The sequence below is a fragment of the Pinus tabuliformis genome, chromosome 2_2, assembly GCF_031772625.1.
Source record: "Pinus tabuliformis cultivar Carrire ecotype Pingquan chromosome 2_2, CPIR1, whole genome shotgun sequence".
NCBI lineage: Eukaryota > Viridiplantae > Streptophyta > Pinopsida > Pinales > Pinaceae > Pinus > Pinus tabuliformis.
Window position 1 is genome coordinate 1,032,391,433 of NC_142300.1, and position 18,497 is coordinate 1,032,409,929.

An 18,497-nucleotide genomic window follows, 5' to 3' on the forward strand; every position below is an offset into this window, starting at 1 on the left:
AATAAAAAACAAGAACTTTAACTTCTAATTGCTTTGTTTGGTAAGACTTATTTGTTTATGGGATGATGGATCTTCTTCTCCTAACTATTTGATTGAGTTTATAAAGACAAACATATCTTACTCTAATTCCAAAAATTTAATAAATTTATTAAGTATGCATACCTCACTCAACCCAAATTCAAACCTGGAATCTAAATTTTTTATTTAAAAATAATAATTTAATTTGATTTTAAAATATTATTTTTAGAATCGAAATTAATTAAAGATAAAAGACTTTAGCTCTTTGGCTCTCAGAAGTCCTGGTTATACTTCTTTCTTTATTTATGAGAAATAGTCCTTTTCTTCCTTCCTGATTATTTAATTAAATTTATAAAAAAAAACCTACATTACTATAATTCCAAAATTTTAATAAAATTTAAAGGATCTATACCCCACTCCTTCTAACTTTAAATATTAGAATCTGATTTTTTTAATTAAAAATAATAAACTATAATTTAACATTAAAATATTATTTTCAAAACAAAATTAAATAAAAATTATATCTTGTTTGGTAAGATTTCATCGGATTTCTTTAATTAAAAAAAATAATTAAATTTACAAGGTGGCATGCCACTACTTTCTCCAAATTCAGACCTTATAAACTCCAAAATGAGTTACATTCCCCTTAAAATTTTATGGAAACCATCATTTTCTCACATTTAGTGCTTTTTGACATCTGCCAATAAAAATCCTCATATGGAACAAACATGGTAACATAATTTAATGCAGGGGTTCGAACATTATATTTCTGAAGAATCACTATTACAAGATTACGCTCGCGAATGGAGAAAGGTGGTTTAATATCTTATCTTCAAATTAATTAAGTTTTCTCCTGATCCACTCCAACCACGAAACATTTGGACAAGTGGGTCTTCCAAGATGGCATTCTGAGGTGAATTTACTGGACCAAAGCACAACATGGCTTATAATAGTACTCTCGGGCAGCAGAATAACCAGTGCTGTCAGCGTCAGTATCATAAAAGCCATCTTCATCCTGAAGCTTTTATGCCATTTATGTCTTCAGATTCAGAGCCACGAGTTGATGAAGCATGAGTAATACACAGTAAGTGATCTTGGCTCGTCAACCTTTTCTACTTCATGGCACCCTATTTCTTTCTCATAGTTTTTAAACGAGATAAAGGGCTTCTTTGCTTGCAGTCTGTCATGCATGAAGTTTACAAAAAATAGAAATTGAAAATGGCTCGAATATTAGTTTCGAATCTCGGGAAAAATCTGAAATAGTTAATATAATGATATAAAGTCCTCTGGTATTTGATTCTGTTCTCTGTAAGTCCTAGACCCCCACACATATTTATTCTTCAATGGATTCCATTCCTTGACCACCTTCATCGTTTGCTGTCTACTTTTTCTCCCATTTTTTGGCGCTCCGAAATGAAATTTGTGGCCAAAAGGTTCGTTACAGCCATTAGTTAAGTTAGTAATTGTAGTGTGTGTTAATTACTCGGGGTTCTCAGGAGGAAATGTGGCTTGCTAATGTGAATTTGTAAGCAGCAGATGCAGACCTCCCAAGAATGCGGGTGTCTAAGCAACTGCCTACCACGTTTTGGGGACGTCGTACACTTATTGGGGACATGTGGAGTCCCAAATTTAAGGGGATGATGGATCATAGGAAAAGTTTAAATGTTAGATGATTTGGAATTTTCTTTTCAGTAATCATCATCAATATTTGGTGACATACTTTTTGGTGAAATTGTCATTTTTCATGGTTAAGGACGCATAAATGGATTTAGTGTTTTTAATAACTCATATTCCATCTGGATTGTGAAATCTCAACAATCGTTATTTACCATTCCAGCAATTCTTCTAAATTTTAAGCTGGATTCTGAACAAAAACGATCAAAGAAATATAACTATAAAAAATCCAAATCATAACATGTTTATATGACATTATTAATCACATATCACAAACAACGTCATTGACCTTGTCTAATTTTTTTGAAGCTTGTTTCTCACATGTCCTAAATTTAGGGGAATTTGAAGTTCATTCATAAACTTTGTAAACTGCTGCTCTCTAATTTTTGTGATGCTCATTTCTCCCGTTTCTACATTCAGGAAACTGTGAAGTTTATTCATAAATTTTGCTATTCAAGAGTGTAATTAAACCAAAATTACTAGTAAGAACCCTAGAATCTGCAACTGTCAAAAGTCCTTTCCTCCTCCAGGAGAAAAAACCCAATCCAATTCATACCATAGACATCTCCACAATTAAATCCTGGCACTCAATACCCATCTGCTCATATGCATATCACTGGGATGTGCATTGCCAACAAATCCTCATTTCATGTTCTCTAGAATGTGTGCGTTTACTGGAAATAAAGGCTGCACATTATTCTTGTAAACCACATAAGAATCACAAAGGCAATTTACGATGATACTGTCAAATCATGATACTAGCCAAAGTAATTGTTAGAATAAAACATTCTAAGAAACGGAACAAATTGTCAATGACATTACTGAGCAAAACACAAAAAACACTGGACTTAAGAATATGACAATGCTCATACAATAGAAGGCACTTGGAGGCTAGGCATTCACAGAATCGAATCAGATGCTCTGCCAAATTATCAATGCAGCTTACATATATAGTCTGGGAACTATTTCAGCACAACTACCAGAGTGGAAGATAGGCACACATGCTTTCTCTTTTTCAGCAGGAAAAAGAAATTAAAATTTACGGTTTGTTGTCATATATGTTTTTACCAGGAGTACACCATAGCATTGGGTAATCCTGGATGTCTTTGCTACCCGGGCATGTCACCCCAAGTACCAGGGGTGTCCTGTTTCAGCAAAGGCTGGCTCCCGTGATGTCCCTTGCCATCCCCTCCATACTGGGGATGGTAAGGGACGTCCCTGATGAAGCTCCCCTTGCTCAGACAGCATGGGAAGTATGAGGATGTGTCCTCATGGAACCCTCCTAATAAGCATGGAACTATATTTGAGCCCCCAGCTTCACCAGCTCAAATTCAATAAGTGAAGTTCCTCAGCCAGTGTATAAGTCTGTGGACCCAACTATACTGGAACTTACACCCTATTCTGATGATGCATCCTGTTACAACATACAAAGTTCTTGAACACACCCAACCAGAGACATGAACCCAGCCACACATATTGGGTTGCGTACTCAGGTACACTTTTGCAGTCAAAGTGAGTGTGAGAATCAAGTTGATGAAGATCTTTTTTTCTATAAAATTGCATATGCTTGTAATCTTTCCTTTGGAATTACAGGTTCTGCAGTTAAAAAAGTATGAATTGAGTTTATTATAGAGCCTCCTCTAAAGAAGAACACAAGCGTTTGAAACAATTCTTTTGGCAAAACTTTAAGTTAGTCTTTGCTGTGCAAATAACTGGCATGTTAATGATGTTAACAGGTTTTGTTAAAACTTTATCGATTTTGTTTTGTTACTATCGTACTAATTACACTCAAAGAGCATCCTTCAACAAACTTAAAATATTTTCTTATAAGAGCAGCAAGTCAAGCATCTGTAACTTGTCCCGTGCCCAGATCTAGAGATTTAAGTGCTGTCAATTTCGATGGCCTTCACAAGACACTGTCAAATACTCAAAATAAATGACAGGTTCAAGCTTTCTAACTTTTGAAAATCTGAACACCACTGATATTTACATCAGAATACCATTACTATATTTCCACATAATATTTCAGACAGAAATCAGGTTCAGGGAAAATGGAGCCATAAAATAGGACTTATTGTCGAAGTATCTCTAGTGTTCTCTTGTAAATTTCATTCGAAATGTAAAATTTTGCACAACTTTCTGGAGTGGCAAGTTGCGACAGCATACCTCCTTCCAATCAGCAGATGGCGGAAGCACATGGCATATCATCATCAAATAGTGAATATCAGGGGTTGTTGGTTGCCAGGTTGTTCGACTGGTTATCAAATGTAGGAGAAAATTTTCCTCCTATGGGGTTACCCATTTTGGGAGTAACATTTGGCTCCAAGTCGGGGACATGAGCTCACCGTAGAGTGCATGATCCACATGTTCAAACAGGGAGTTCATGAGAACTCCAACAATCCCTGGACTCGTAGACGTGTTACTTGCACATCCAAGTCAACTTGTTTGGGAGCATGTGCACTAGGTGTTGGTTATCACCCTGTTTTATATGATGACAATAAAAATCCATACTGAAAATAAAATCTAACTAAAATGCGAGATTTAGAATGCTCACACAATATGTAATGCGATTAACTACATGCATAATTAAATTAAATTAATTTTTATCGAACAAAGTGAGGCGATTGCCTCTTACCGAGAGTTCACCATCAAGTATAAAAATGTAAAAGTATCCAACCCCTACTTTGCCCTGGATTCTAATGGGGATAGGGTCCTTATCCACCAAAACAAGATCACCTACTTGGTTTTCTCTTTTTGGTTTCTGGACCCACTGTTTCCTTTGAAACATCTATTTCTTCTTGTTGTTTTTGATATGACCGACGTTTTGGGTAGGATTAGTTTCTTTCAACTTTGGAGACCCTTTGGATTGATTTTGACCTACAGCCTTATGATTTTTGGCAACCGTTGGCTTTTCAATGGGCCTGGGGAAAGGGAAGGGCTCCATATCTTCTACGTGATCAGGCATTTGTGGTTTCCTGTACAAGACAAATGGTGTTCCATCAATGGTAGGTATAGTTGCATATGACAGGTCCATTTGTAATTGTCCCCCAATTGAGGCACACCATTTTCTTGATAATAACATTCCCCAGGCATTGGGCACATCTATGACTACAATATCCATCAATATTGATATATCTTTGTTGGCTGCCAAGGATATCTTAACATCTTTTATAAGGCCATATATGGGCATAGATTTTGAATTGAAGCCACCTAAATTTTTACACTCCCTGGTGATACCAATTTCTAATTGATGCAAGACTCTCAAAGGCATTACATTTGCAGATTGTTATTTTTTGTAGCATCAGACAGGTGTTCTAGTCTCGAATTTGGTTAGAGAGGCTAAGAAACACAAGATCTCCAAAACCTAGAAAAACTTTCAGGAGAAAACACCTAGAGATGGCCCAATTAAGTTTTGATCAATAATCAAATATTTCCTAAGTCTAACTAAGGAAAAGTGATTAATTAACAACAATTAATTGAGAAAGGTGAGAATTATCTAGAAACTCACATGGATCGAGTTGGAGATGTTCTTAGTCGTTGATGGGGATCTAATCATGGCCGTTTGTTCACCAACGAGAGATTATAAGAGCAACTCGATGGGTAGATGGAGGACACATCGGAGAGGTCGAATTCCTTGGTAGATCGAGCTATTCAGCTACAGAGGTCGAACAGGGAAGAAGAATTCGAGCCAGAAAGGACGCAGAGATAGAGAGGGAGCATAGATAGTGATTCCGAAGGAGTTTCTAGTTCCGGAGAGGCAACAACAAGAGGCTGAGTTATTCCACTAGAGGTTGCATAGGGACTACGCAGGTAGCTTCAGAGGGAAATTCGATTTGGCTGAGGAGGAGGTTGATTTAGGTGCCATAGGCTGGGATAATTTTCTAGAGGGTCAGAGGATAACTTCCAGCAACGACAATAGGAAGGACGTCTGATTCAAAGGCTGTTCCAGACAATGCGAGTTACAGGTTGCGCAAAGGCCTGTGCAGGGATATTTCGGGGCCAGATTTTAAGCAACAATTGGTTGTAGGATTGCTTGTGGAGAAGGAAAAAATTTCCTTAATAATTTTGGCCAGATTAATTGCTGAGGATTGCTAGTTTGGCATCCAGATTATACTCATAAATTTCACTGTTGCATAATAAAAATAAAACCCTCATCTGCTTCATTGGTTTTCCCACATTGGGTTTTTCCGGGGACATTTGTCCAAAAATAATAGTGTCAATTTTATTTTGTGTGTGCTATCATTATCTCATTTTTCGGTTTATTTCCGCAACATATTTTATTTGTGAAAAATTGTAGTGTGATTTATTCATTGTTGTTGTACCAAATAAATTGCATAATTAATCAGTTAGAAGAATAAATTTCTAGTTGCTGCAATTGAAGGAAATTTCACATGGTATCATAGCGATTTTGAGGACAGATCAGTAGCTCAGAAGCAAGGAGGAAATTTGTGAAGGTTTATAGGGATTTCTGCAGCACAATGTCCAGATCTGCGTAGAGGGCCAGCTAGGCAGTTTGAATTGTTGGACAGGGGTTTGATTTCTAGTTGTAGGTGCTGGGAGAGATCGAATAGCTTAGTAGTAGTTCTAGTAAGTAGTGGTGTTTTCGGGAAGCAATTTCGGTGAGCAAATTAGTCAGTTTGTTGAGCAGATCTAGGCACAATTGTTTTTGCAGTAGCAAAATCAGCGCTAGGTGGAAGAGAAAGCACACATAGAGGGATTTTCCGAGAGGGTTTCCAGTTTCATTTCTCTGGAGGAAATCCGTGATTTACAGTAGCTGAAGGCAGCAACAAGCAGCCGAATTGCACGTTCCAAGAGGGAGTGCGTGTAGTTGAGAAGGAAATCGAGTAGGAAAGGGGGAGATTCTTGTTTATTTTCCCAGTTGTGAGTTTTGCAAAAATAGCCTTAGCAGGACTTCGAGATCAGGATAGGATAGATGGAGCCTCAAATTGTTGTATCTGGAAAGCTAGAATACCTTTCCTGCTAGATGAGCATGGTCTGAAGATGTACACAGAGAGAGTTGTAGCCGTACCTACAGACCCACAACAACTAGAGAACTACAATAAGGAGATGGCCAAGGTGAAGCGGTTGATCCTTGATGGCGTTCGGGATTATATAATCACACACTTAGTAGCCAAGAATGCAACCAAAGAAATGTAGGATGCAGTTGCTACTCTTTTCCAGAATCCTTCCGAGAATTGGAAGATGTCCTTGAAAGAGAATTTGAGGACCACCAAGATGCATAAGGGTGAAGGGGTCACTCCTTATCTCACCAGGATTTAGAATGTTTGAGACAAGCTTGCTATAGTTGGGGAAGCACCTCAAGAGAGTGAGCTAGTGCATACAAACCTCAATGGTTTTAGCCTGGAGTGGGTTACCTTCGTCCAATGTATTACTGGACGAGATAATCTACCGGGTTGGGATTGATTGTGGGCCAATTTTACACAAGAGGAGATGAGGCTTGCTCTAGTTGAGAGCAATATTAGTGGCAGCAGTAGCAAAGGACGAAATGATGTGAAGGAAGAGGAGAATGTAGCCTTTGCATCAAAAGGGGAAGGAAAAGAAAGGTCCCAGTCAGGACAAAGGCTCACAGGGAGGAGAAAAGGAAAAGATAGATCTGTAGAAGATTAAGTGCTTCAGATGTGGTGAGTTTGGTCACTGTTACCCACCATTTTGTGGGTGAAATCCCTAGGAGAATTTTTTTCTCCAAGATGGTCCTTAGCCAGCAGCCAACAACCCCTTGTAGCCACCATCTAGCTCATTGTGCCATTTCTCCGCCACCTGAGCCAACCATGTGGTCCCTCACCTATCTGCCATGATCATATGTTTGAAGGTGGGCCTCTCGAACCTAAATGTTGATTTGGGGTAGCATCGGATATGCTCTAGCCACGAAATTTGGTGGAGAGGTTGGGGCACATGAGATCTCCAATACCCAGAAAGTGTTTGGGCATATTCTAAACAGTTCAGGAGATATTAAAATAATTAATATTTTTAATGGAGTCCTTAAGTCTAAACTTAAGGAAAATAAAATATTAATGTGTATTAATATGAAACTGTGTTAGAATGGTCCAAAAGACATGGATCAAGCCAGATCTAATCTTAGCCATTGATTAGGTACTTAATCTTGGCCGTTGATATGTCAACGAGAAAAGTATAAGAGGAGGCTTGAGGGTCACTTGGAGAATACACTAGAGTGATCAATCATTCTATTCTCTAGAGCGGGGTTTGCTAAGAGAGATAGAATTAGTGATCGGGAGTTGCAGCTGAGGGGCATTGAGTACAAAGAGACAGAGAGGCAGAGATAGTGCCGGGAGAGCAATACAGTAGCCGAAGAGAGTGACGCAGAGCCAGTCAGGGCTCACGCAGGGCCACACAGAGGCAACTGGGAGCTGCGCAGAGCCTTAGAGAGGCCAGCGTTGCTAATGCAGAGGGCCAGAAGGTTGACGCAGGGCCTCCTAAGGCTGATGCAGACCCATCCGGTGTGAAGTAGGGCCAGTGCTGGGTAGAGAGAGGCTGACGTAGTCCAAAGAAGAAAGACGGGGTTTCTGTGGCAGATTGGTGTTGAGGAGATGCCAAAAGGATTATCCGGGGTTTCAGCTAGGAGATTTGTCTCAAACTGAGAGGTATTACTGCAAAGGAAATTGTCTGTTGGGTAGGCCAGTTTCAGCACCCAGATTGTACTTTGATATTGCTTAATAAGAAAACCTTGAGATCGCTGCACCAGTTTTCCCACATTGGGTTTTTCGAAGGACATTGGTCCAAAAATAATGGTGTCATATGGTGTGATTGTTTATGTTTCCTTCAGTTCTTGATCTGTAATATGTTGAGCATGCACTAGTGTTTATTTTCAGTATTTACATTGTAAATAACTTGTTAAGTAACATAACAAGTAGGTAGGAATAAATCAGATAAAGTGCATGGAGGGTTTCTAACTAAGTAGACTTAGAAACTTCAACATGGTATCAGAGCGTGATTGCAGATCATAGGAGGACTGAGGACATCAACCGAGCGGAGCAATAGTAGCAGAAAATAGTTGTCTTGAGGTGACAAAATCTGTTTCTAGCAGAACAACAACAAGGGAAGGGCGAAACAGTGCCTGTGTCATCAAGGGTGAGTCGGGAAGAGGCAGCGCAGAGGCTAAGGAAGGCAAAGGGAGCCTCACGCAGAGCCACGCAGAAGCTGGGAGGGCTGACACAGTTGGCTGAGGAGGCCGGGTTGTTGTTGCCGGGATTGTGCAAAGCCTAGGAGCTCTCACCTTCAGGTTATTCGGGTTTAGAAGGCTGTGGGAATATTGCAGAGTGGGGTTGGTGAGGTACTGTAGTCAGAACAGTACCTGATAGAGCAATGCCAAGAGGAGGGAGTGGATACAGAGGGTTTCTAGCCGAGGAACCTAGATCAGTGGTGCAGTGGCACAAGACGATCAGAGAAGGGGGCATCTCGACAGTGGCAAAATAATTTCCAGGAGGGAAATTGGGACTCAAAGGGAGTTCAGAAGAGAACTTCTAGACGGGAAGTAGAGACTCGGAGGAGTCGAACAGAGAACTTCTAGGAGGGAAGTAGAAGAGCATCATGGCACTACACGGAGTAAGAGACCAGGACAGACTGGACGGAGTGTCGAACTTCGTAGTTTGGAAGGCCAAAATCTTATCCGTACTTGACAGAAATCGTGTCAAGAACTTCGCCTTAAAGGTTATAGCTATCCCAGTCGACCCCAATGATAACGACAAGTACAAGGAGGCAATGGCGAGGGCCAAGAGCATCATTCTTGACGGGGTCAAGGACCATGACATATGAGATGTGGGAAGCCCTCAAGAAATTGTACGAGCATACTTATGTGTAGAGAAGAATGTTACTTGAGAATCAGTTGAGGTCGTATCAGATGAAGAAGGGAGAACCAATTGACACCTTCCTCAGAGGACTGAACGAGATCCGAGATTAGTTGACTGCTATAGAAGTCACGTCGGATCAGGAGTTGATGGTGAGGACGACCCTGAATGCAGTGTTAGAAGACTGGGAGGTATGTGTCTAGAGTATACTGGGCAGAGGGACACTTCCACCTTGGGATGAGATGTGGGCGGCTCTTCGCCATGAAGAGATCAGACGGCAGTCGAAGACGGGTAGCAGCAGTAAGGGGATCAAAGTCAAGCAGGAGGAGGAAGATGTTGCCCTAGCATTTGAGGGAAATCAGGAAAAGCGGAAGAAGAAGGATCTATCCAAGATTAAGTGCTTCCACTGTGGGGAGCTTGGTCATTATGTGACTTAGTGTCCAAGGAAGAAGAGTAAGGGGGAGTCTTCCAAGACTAAGGCAGCATCAACATGGGCAAAGAAGGAAGTTTTGACAAACGATGACTGTGCCATGAGTGCACATGCGCCACTTGAGTGGAAGTGGGGAGACATTGAGCTGTAGTTAGGCGGACTACAGGCGATGAGGGGCAGGATCCTCGAGGTAACCCAGCCTCTTGGATTAGACCTTGATACGGGAGCCCCAAAGAGGAGTATCAGGATTGGCTGAGTCGGGTAGAGATGGATGCGGATGGAGCAGAAGAGAGAGCTACAGTGCAGGAGTCCCGAGACAACACGAGGCTAGCAGGCTGCAGCAGTGCGAGAAGCATAGGAGTGTTGTACCAGTGCAAGATTGCACAAAGAGGTGTGCAACGGTGCGAGATGCAGGGAGTTGTTGCAGCAGCGCAGAGGTCAGAGAGGGAGCACTTGTCAGTGACAGAGGGAGCTTCAGCATTAGGAGGGTCTCTAGCCCAACAGAGGCGTCAGATTGGGAGATCAGTTACTTACTTCTCAGTAACTGAGTTGCAGTGCAGCAGTGGGTAGTACAATGCAACGTGATGAGAGGAGGTGTAGTGTGGACGCAGTGCTGAGAGAAAGGACCAGCAGCAGCGCGAATACAGAGGGGGTTGTCGTACAGATGCAACAGTGGCAGTGGTAGAACCATGGGCAACAGTACAAGATACAATAGTGCAGAGGATGGTGGGCAACAGGCCTAGCATCAACACAGGGACCGATGCTGGATGATCAGGGTGATACTCAGTGAGGAGTATTACTAGAGCACACTCCTCGCTAAGAGGGAGTGTTGATTTGGGGTAGCATCAGATGTGCACTAGCCACGAAATTTGGGGGAGAGGTTGGGGCACATGAGATCTCCAATACCCAGAAAGGGTTTGGGCAGAATCTAAACAGTCCAGGAGATATTAAAATAATTAATATTTTTAATGTAGTCCCTAAGTCTAAACTTAGGGAAAATAAAATATTAATGTGTATTAATATGAAACTATGTTAGAATGGTCCAAAAGACATGGATCAAGCCAGATCTAATCTTAGCCGTTGATGAGGTACTTAATCTCGGCCGTTGATATTTCAACAAGAAAAGTATAAGAGGAGGCTTGAGGGTCACTTGGAGAATGCACCAGAGTGATCAGTCATTCTATTCTCTAGATCAGGATTTGCTAAGAGAGATAGAATTAGTGATCGGGAGTTGCAGCTGAGGGGCATTGACTATAGAGAGACAAAGAGGCAGAGATAGTGCCGGGAGAGCAGCATAGCAGCCAGAGAGAGTGACGCAGAGCCAGCCAGGGCTCACGCAGAGGCAGCCTGGAACTGCGCAGAGCCTCAAAGAGGCCAGCATTGCTGATGCAGAAGGCCAGAAGGCTGATGCAGGGCCTCCTAAGGCTGACGCAGACCCATCCGGGGTGACGCAGGGCCAGCGCTGGGCAGAGAGAGGTTGATGCAGTCCAGAGAAGGAAGACGTTGGGGTTTCTGGGGTAAATTGGTGCTGAGGAGCTACTGGAAGGATTATCCTGGGTTTCAGCTAGGAGATTTGTCTCAAATTGAGAGGTATTATTGCAAAGGAAATTCTCTGTTGGGTAGGCCAGTTTTGGCACCCAGATTGTACTATGATATTGCTTAATAAGAAAACCCTCAGATAGCTGCATTGACTTTCCCACATTGGGTTTTTCTGGGGACATTGGTCCAAAAATAATGGTGTCATATGGTGTGATTGTTTCTGTTTCCTTCAGTTGTTGATCTGTAATATGTTGAGCATGCACTAATGTTTATTTTCAGTATTTACATTGTAAATAACTTGTTAAGTAATGGTGCAGGGCTACACCCGCATCCATACCCACAGATTTCATAAGAGTGCCTAACACAATTGTCCCAGGCAATAGACTCACAAAGGAGTCAAACTTCGTATTTATTTATGGTTAAGGCCCTTCACCACCAGTTCCTTTGAATCGGAACCCAATCACCCCGCCATTATCTCCTATCGGAACTCTATCTGCTCTTATAACCTTCATATGAGAGTTAACGAAGCCTTTTCTTCATATCCCTCCATCGTTAGACATATATATATAATTAGTCCTCTCAACCTTTGGCTAATACATATTTAACACATAAAACCATTCTATATGCGTAAATACCTTTACAAAGGAAATTTATGCAAATATACTCTTTTCCGCTTTACGTACGGCTTCAACGAAGATTTCGAGGCTAAACCTCATCATAATTGCTATTGGCTATATTCCACGGCCATACACATATATATGCCTTCCATTTCCCGATATGAGATTTCCCTACAAACTCGGGAAATACACTATCGACGCTTTATTCTTCGCTATCCTGTTTACAAAGGAAAACACCCCAAAACATATATATCAGACATAAATCCATTGAACCCCCATCTATAAATGTGTCAGATCCGTTACCCATCGACCCTTTGTATTATCACAAGTCTTCTCCATAAGCCGATTCCGATATCCCGATACCTCCGATTCGCTTTATCGCTATCGGTGATCAGCCCTTGCTTAATCCACTGTCGCCAGTCCTTTGTCGGCTCCGATATGCGATTAGATCTAGACTGTCGATCTGGATCTTGATCCGACGCTACTCATTTCATCGGCAGTCGCTCATCGCTATAACTCAATGACTCACTCCGAACACTTTAAAAGGCTTTTCGCCGCTGTGATTTAATCTTAGCCGTTGATCTTAATGATCCAACGGCTGCTAAGCGTCCATCCTTCACTTTTCCACTCGACTCTCTGTACTTAGTTTTTCCGCGTTTTCTTCAGTTTCTTCTTTGTAGTTTGGCTTCTTCAAAGGTTCTACTTTCCACTCTTCTACTGCTCAACTCATTCTCGCTAGGGCTTAACTTCACTCCTTCTCTTCAGAGCTCCTTGAGACTTTTTCCATTCCATCTTTTCCTTTGTTTTAAAACAGAAAAGTCTTCTTATCAACTTCCCATTTAATGCCTAAAAGCTCTCTCTTGTTCCTAGAATCATGGAACTGTTTAAGAGTTGGATTTGACTTCTACCACTCATGTTCTCATTTATTTATTTTTGAGAGCATTTACATATTCTCCCATTATCTAATTAAATCACCCTTAAAGGCCTAACTATTGCCTTAACTTGATACTTAGGAAAACTATTTCCTAAAATGCATGACCCCCGATGTCTACTATTTACAATGATTTTCCTTGCGCTGAATGTTCCTGCATCAAGTAACATAACAAGTAGGTAGGAATAAATCAGATGAAGTGCATGGAGGGTTTCTAACTAAGTAGACTTAAAAACTTCAACACTAAAGGTATGCCTTGTCATTTGGTAATTGAGTATTGTAGTTTGCTTATCATGGACACTTTTGGGCATGGATCAATGGGGGGATTCGACGAAAATAATGGAATAGGTCTGTGCTCCTGTCCCCTAGACCCCTTTTGGGTATTAACTTTGGATTCTAGTCCCATGGGATCTCTTTTATTGACCATTTGGCTTTAGGGATGGTATTTCACAGGAAACCCCGATTTTGGTTGCGTGGTCCCGCTCCCTTATCCGCTTATATTAACCCCCTTTCACTCATTATTATCCCATTCATTATTTCTCTCGCCTGGGTCCACATTCCTCCACTAGGTCCACATAGGGTTAGCTCACCCCTTTCCCTTGCCTTCACATTGGGCCAGGCCTGGAATGATGCCCCGGAGGTTGATGCAGCTAAAAAGAAAGATAAAAGCATGTTTGGCCACATTCAACAGGAAATGTACTACAAAATGCAAAAGATGGCTGGGACAAACACATTTAGCACGTGGACAAAAGCCAATACATGAGCTCTAACCCATCATCATGGCCATCACCTTGGTTCTTACAGGTTCTTTGAACCTCCCTCATCATATAGGAACCCATGATTGTCCTAACCCATTGTGGGCAATGGTACCATTAAAGAGGGGTATTCACTACTATATCGTATGCATCATGCTCTTACCCCTTGAGCCCTCAACAGTTAATTAAAGAAAATCATAAAAAGGCAAAAGGCATATAAAGAAGGGTGGAAAAATCAAGGTTGGGGCAACTCATGTACCACGATTTCTCCCTCCTATACATTATAAACCCAAGTGTGGGATTCCTTTTTATTAGCTACCCTTGTACCTAGCATGTGGCCTGGGGCTGCCCTTTCTCATTCCCTACTTCATTCACCTATCTGTCACATGTCACTATCTTTTGAAGGATGTACCTTGAATATATTATCCCATTTAGAAGTATAAACCACCTAATAGGATACTTGGTTAACCACATTTGGAGTTTAGGAGACATTGGCACATCACGAAGCCCATTATGGAAGAACAGGCCATTATGAAGTCCCCACATGTGGTCCATGGTAGGTAAGGTTATTTACTCTATTTCCCTAATGAATTGTTGTACTGGAAGTCTAGGGGATGCATTGGATCTTATGCAGGATTGCAGATGGTCTCCATCTCGGGTTTGGTCTCCCTATACGGGGTCTTAATCCTCCAGAGGGCTACATTGGCACATGTAGGGTGTGTGTTGAGAGTCATGGGCCTCCACAACAGTAGACAACACTCCATGGATTCCCGAGGATCGTCAAAGATGCTCGAGTCTCGAGATACTCCCATTGGATGAGGAAGATGCACTTGGTTCATCTTTGCCTAGCAGGTCCCACAGATGTACCATTCACTTGGCAACTGAACTAGGACTTGTAGGACGATGTGGCATCCCCTATACCATCATCATAGCCCTTGCAGATGATTTATAGGCATCTTCGACTCATTTGGAGTCTCATGAGGTTATTGTTGTGCTCCCACACCCATTGGGAACACCACAAGTTTTTTGTTTGGAGAACAAGAGGCCAACCCCTTGTCCATCACTTTTGAGGGTCCTATTCTTCATTAGGGCACCTATGGACCTCATCAGGCCTCTTGGAGGGCCCTATAACATGTATTATTCATCATCTAACCTCTTAAGAGGCTTATTCTTTCATTTGTGAGCTAGTTTGGCGGGCTTGTCACCAAAAGTTAGATTATTAGCACATTATTTTATTTTGGGGGCTTATGTAGGACAAAGAGACTAATTCGAACTCCTCATTAGTGTTTAAACACAAGTGAGATGAGTGAATTTGCTCATCATCACTTTGGATTGGATGTCTTCTCTCTCTTGAGAATTTCACACCTTTCTTTGAGGATGAATTGGAGCTTTATGGATGAATTTTGATGTGTGGATTTGGTTTATCTTATCTTGTAGCTTCTCTATTTTCAAATTGTGGATGGTTGAATATGTTTTATTACATGTAAGTACATTCTTTTAATGCTATTCTTGTTTTACTTTGTCATATACATTGGATTAGGATTTTCTCTATTTAAGGCTAATTGCAGCATGCATTTACTGCTTAAATTGTGGAATTTTGTCTATAGCATCTCTCAATGTATGGGCCATGTAAATTGAATGAAATCTCCTAGGGATAATTCTATCAACGAATTTATCTTGATAAGCCATCACCTTTTGCACATCAAAGTATGAAAGCTGCAAGATTGCTGCTCTTTGACCTATAAGGCTAGTGAAGTAGTGTTGAGGCCTCCTTGACTAAGAACCAAAGGTCCTCATTCATTTCTATCATAGACTTCATTCTCCCAAGACTATGGCACTGATCTACCAAGAGGTGGTCACCTAAAATCAATTCCTTTCACCTTTTCCTAGGTCTAGCCAAGTTGGGTCACCTAGGGCATCATTTTCCCGACAAGATTGCCCTCCAAAAAGTTCAATCTCCTAGCCTCTCCTGTGTTGGTGTTTCCTCAAGGCCTCCTCCAATTTTGAAGCCATTTCGACGGTGGAGTTATGAGAAAAGCTAAGCCCTAACTCCGAGATCAAACTTTGCCCTAGTATCCCCAAGGCTAGTGCCTCATAGGATCAATTCAACACCTTTAAGTGAATAGTATTTCTTTGATCCTTCCCCCTTCCTTGTCTAGGTTAAGAACATCATTGGTTGCTAAACTCTTACCTCCTAACCTAGGTTGGGTCCACTTGGTCCCATGTGGTCCCATTCCTTTGAAAAGACAATTCTTCAAGAACCATCCGGGATATCAATTTCAACGAGGATTTTGGATAGGGAAACTCTTTCACAAGTGATATTCCCTAAACTTAACCCTCAAATCCTCCCATCCTTCTTCCTAGAAGACATTGTACCTTGCTTAGAAATCAAGCAAGCTTTAGCCTTCAAATTCTTTTGGAAAGGAATTATTTGGGTCACTCCATATCCACTTATTAGTTTATCCTTCATTAGTGACTCCATAATATACTGGGTCTCCTCCCATCGTTGAAAGTCCGTAAAGAGTAGGGAGCCTTAGATGAGGTGATAGTGGGCTAAGTCTCCATTTGTTTCCCTTGGTCTAACATTTGTTCTTTAGGGATCCCCTTTAGGTCCCCTGCTAGATTGAGTGGTAATATTTTGGCGCCATTGCCAGGGACAAGAAACGTGTGTTTTGTTCCCCATACGACACATTGACATCTCATTATTAGCGACTCCATTGGAAGAACGAAGCCCTAGTTCTTCATTGAATTCTAAGGTCGATGCTTGTAGGGTGAAGCAAGCATTTTTCTAGACATGTTTAAAATCACCCTGGCGAATCCTACATATTTTTCATGTATAGCTCAAATAGGTTGTCTTTCTTTGATAAATTTCCTGCTTTGGACATTGGTAGGATCCTTGGGCATCCTAATCTTGTCGCGGGAAGGATGGTACGTGGGGTGCTCGTGTTTGATGGTGATCCACTCTTCATAATTGATCACGTGGAAAGATTTAATACACATGCTTCAAGAGAGAAGGTTGTTCACCAAGACGTCCTTATGTTATTGTTTGTGGGATCTCTCGGTGGTCAAAACTCATGGCTGCATGATCATGAACCTAGGAGTATCTCATCTATTGAAGAGTTTGTTGATGGCTTTCTTAGACAATTTCAAGTACACCCTACGTTAAGCATCCAAGAGGAAGCCTTCATTGAGCATCATCAAGACATTAAGAATCTAGGTAATGAGCAAGAAGACAAGTCCTCCTTGGGTCCGCATGATGAGAAGGATGATTATGAGAACACGTGTTGGGAATAATGAGTCAATGGAAGGTGAAGTTGAGACTAACCTTACCTTTCTTAAGGCCATTACTTCTGATGATTCTCCTTTTGAGAACCTTGAGGAAGTTGACCCCATTAACCCCTTGAAAGATGACATTGAAGATTACTTCCACATTGAAAAGGAGAAATGGGAAATTGTTGGTCCTCAATTTGATTGTGCTCCCATTTACGGCACAAACAAGGAGGATGAGGATGAGATTGGTCTTCCCTTCCCCTCAGACACTATTTATGATGGCATAACGATTGATACCCTTGGGAAGGAGAATCTTCTTTTGCCTTTGCATTAAGAGGGGTAGTTGGAAGTGATCAATTTTTCTTTTAAGAGAGACCCAATCTTTGATACTAAGGAAATTGATAAGGCTCCCACTTCTCCTGAGTATGATTCTATGTTCAAATCACTTGAGCCTTTAGATAATGATTTTGGGAAAGCAAAACCCGTTGAATACAATACTTCTTTCTTCCTTTTAACTATTGGTCATCATCTCGGGTCTTCATCAAGTGATTCCCTCACCCCTGGTCATATGATCTCAAGGAACTGTGAGCCCTCCCCCCTCTCAAGTATAGTGTCAAGGAAAAGCCCTTCATTGATTATACTTTTCCTCCTTGGACGCACCATCAGGGTTTTGATTACTCCATAGTCTCCCCTCTCCAGTGTAATCATCATGTGCAATCTACTTGTGTTTCTCGATCTCGTTGGCCTCCCTTTCCTGCTAATCATAACCCAATGAAGGCCATAAGCCATGATGTAAATAATAAGGACAATGGTGAAAGTGATATGCCGGAGGTCGCCATCCATCGAAATTTTATGAGCTTGGTTGTTGACATCTCTAAATTTTGGTTGCAAGAGAAGATCTCATTGACTAGATTACATCCTCTTCTTACCTCTTCTCACATGATCATCCATATGTGGGCATCATATTTTCCCACCTCCCGCCTATAGCATCCTCCATGTGCTTGGGTTTGCATTCGCTTTGGGACTTGCTACATGAGTAATCATATAGGCAAGCATATTTATATTGACTTGATGATATGTTGGTTGCATTGGATTTATGATTACACTTAATAATAGCTTCATCATATGCATGTTAGGGTAAGATGCATTGCATGCTCATTTTCACATTAGAATTAATGTCATATGATATTTCTCATGGTAGATAGATGCATATTTGCATATTTTATTTTCTGTTGATTTTATGGCCTAACATATAGCATGTGCGATCATGAAACACCGTGAAAGCGTGTTGCCCCCTGTTCTTCATCTATCATATGTGCAGGGGACAGGTCTACGGTAACCAAGAGATTGTTGGAGTCCTCGTAATCTTCTGTTGAGTAGCTTCGCCCTCTTCTTCAAGAGATCACGTCCTAGTTGGAGCCAGATGTTACGCACCATTTT

General features: G+C 41.3%; 1 protein-coding gene across 3 annotated transcripts in view; it reads left to right on the plus strand.

Annotated features, from left to right (window-relative positions):
• Window positions 1–771: 771 nt before the first annotated feature.
• The window catches only part of LOC149196873 (ent-kaurene synthase CPS/KS, chloroplastic-like), a 145,292-nt gene continuing 127,566 nt past the window's right edge, over window positions 772–18,497 (plus strand). For all 3 annotated transcript variants that reach the window (XM_089405673.1, XM_089405671.1, XM_089405672.1), the window contains exon 1: window positions 772–1,102. The gene's annotated coding sequence lies outside the window, so the exon portion shown is untranslated. The remainder of the gene's footprint in view (window positions 1,103–18,497) is intronic.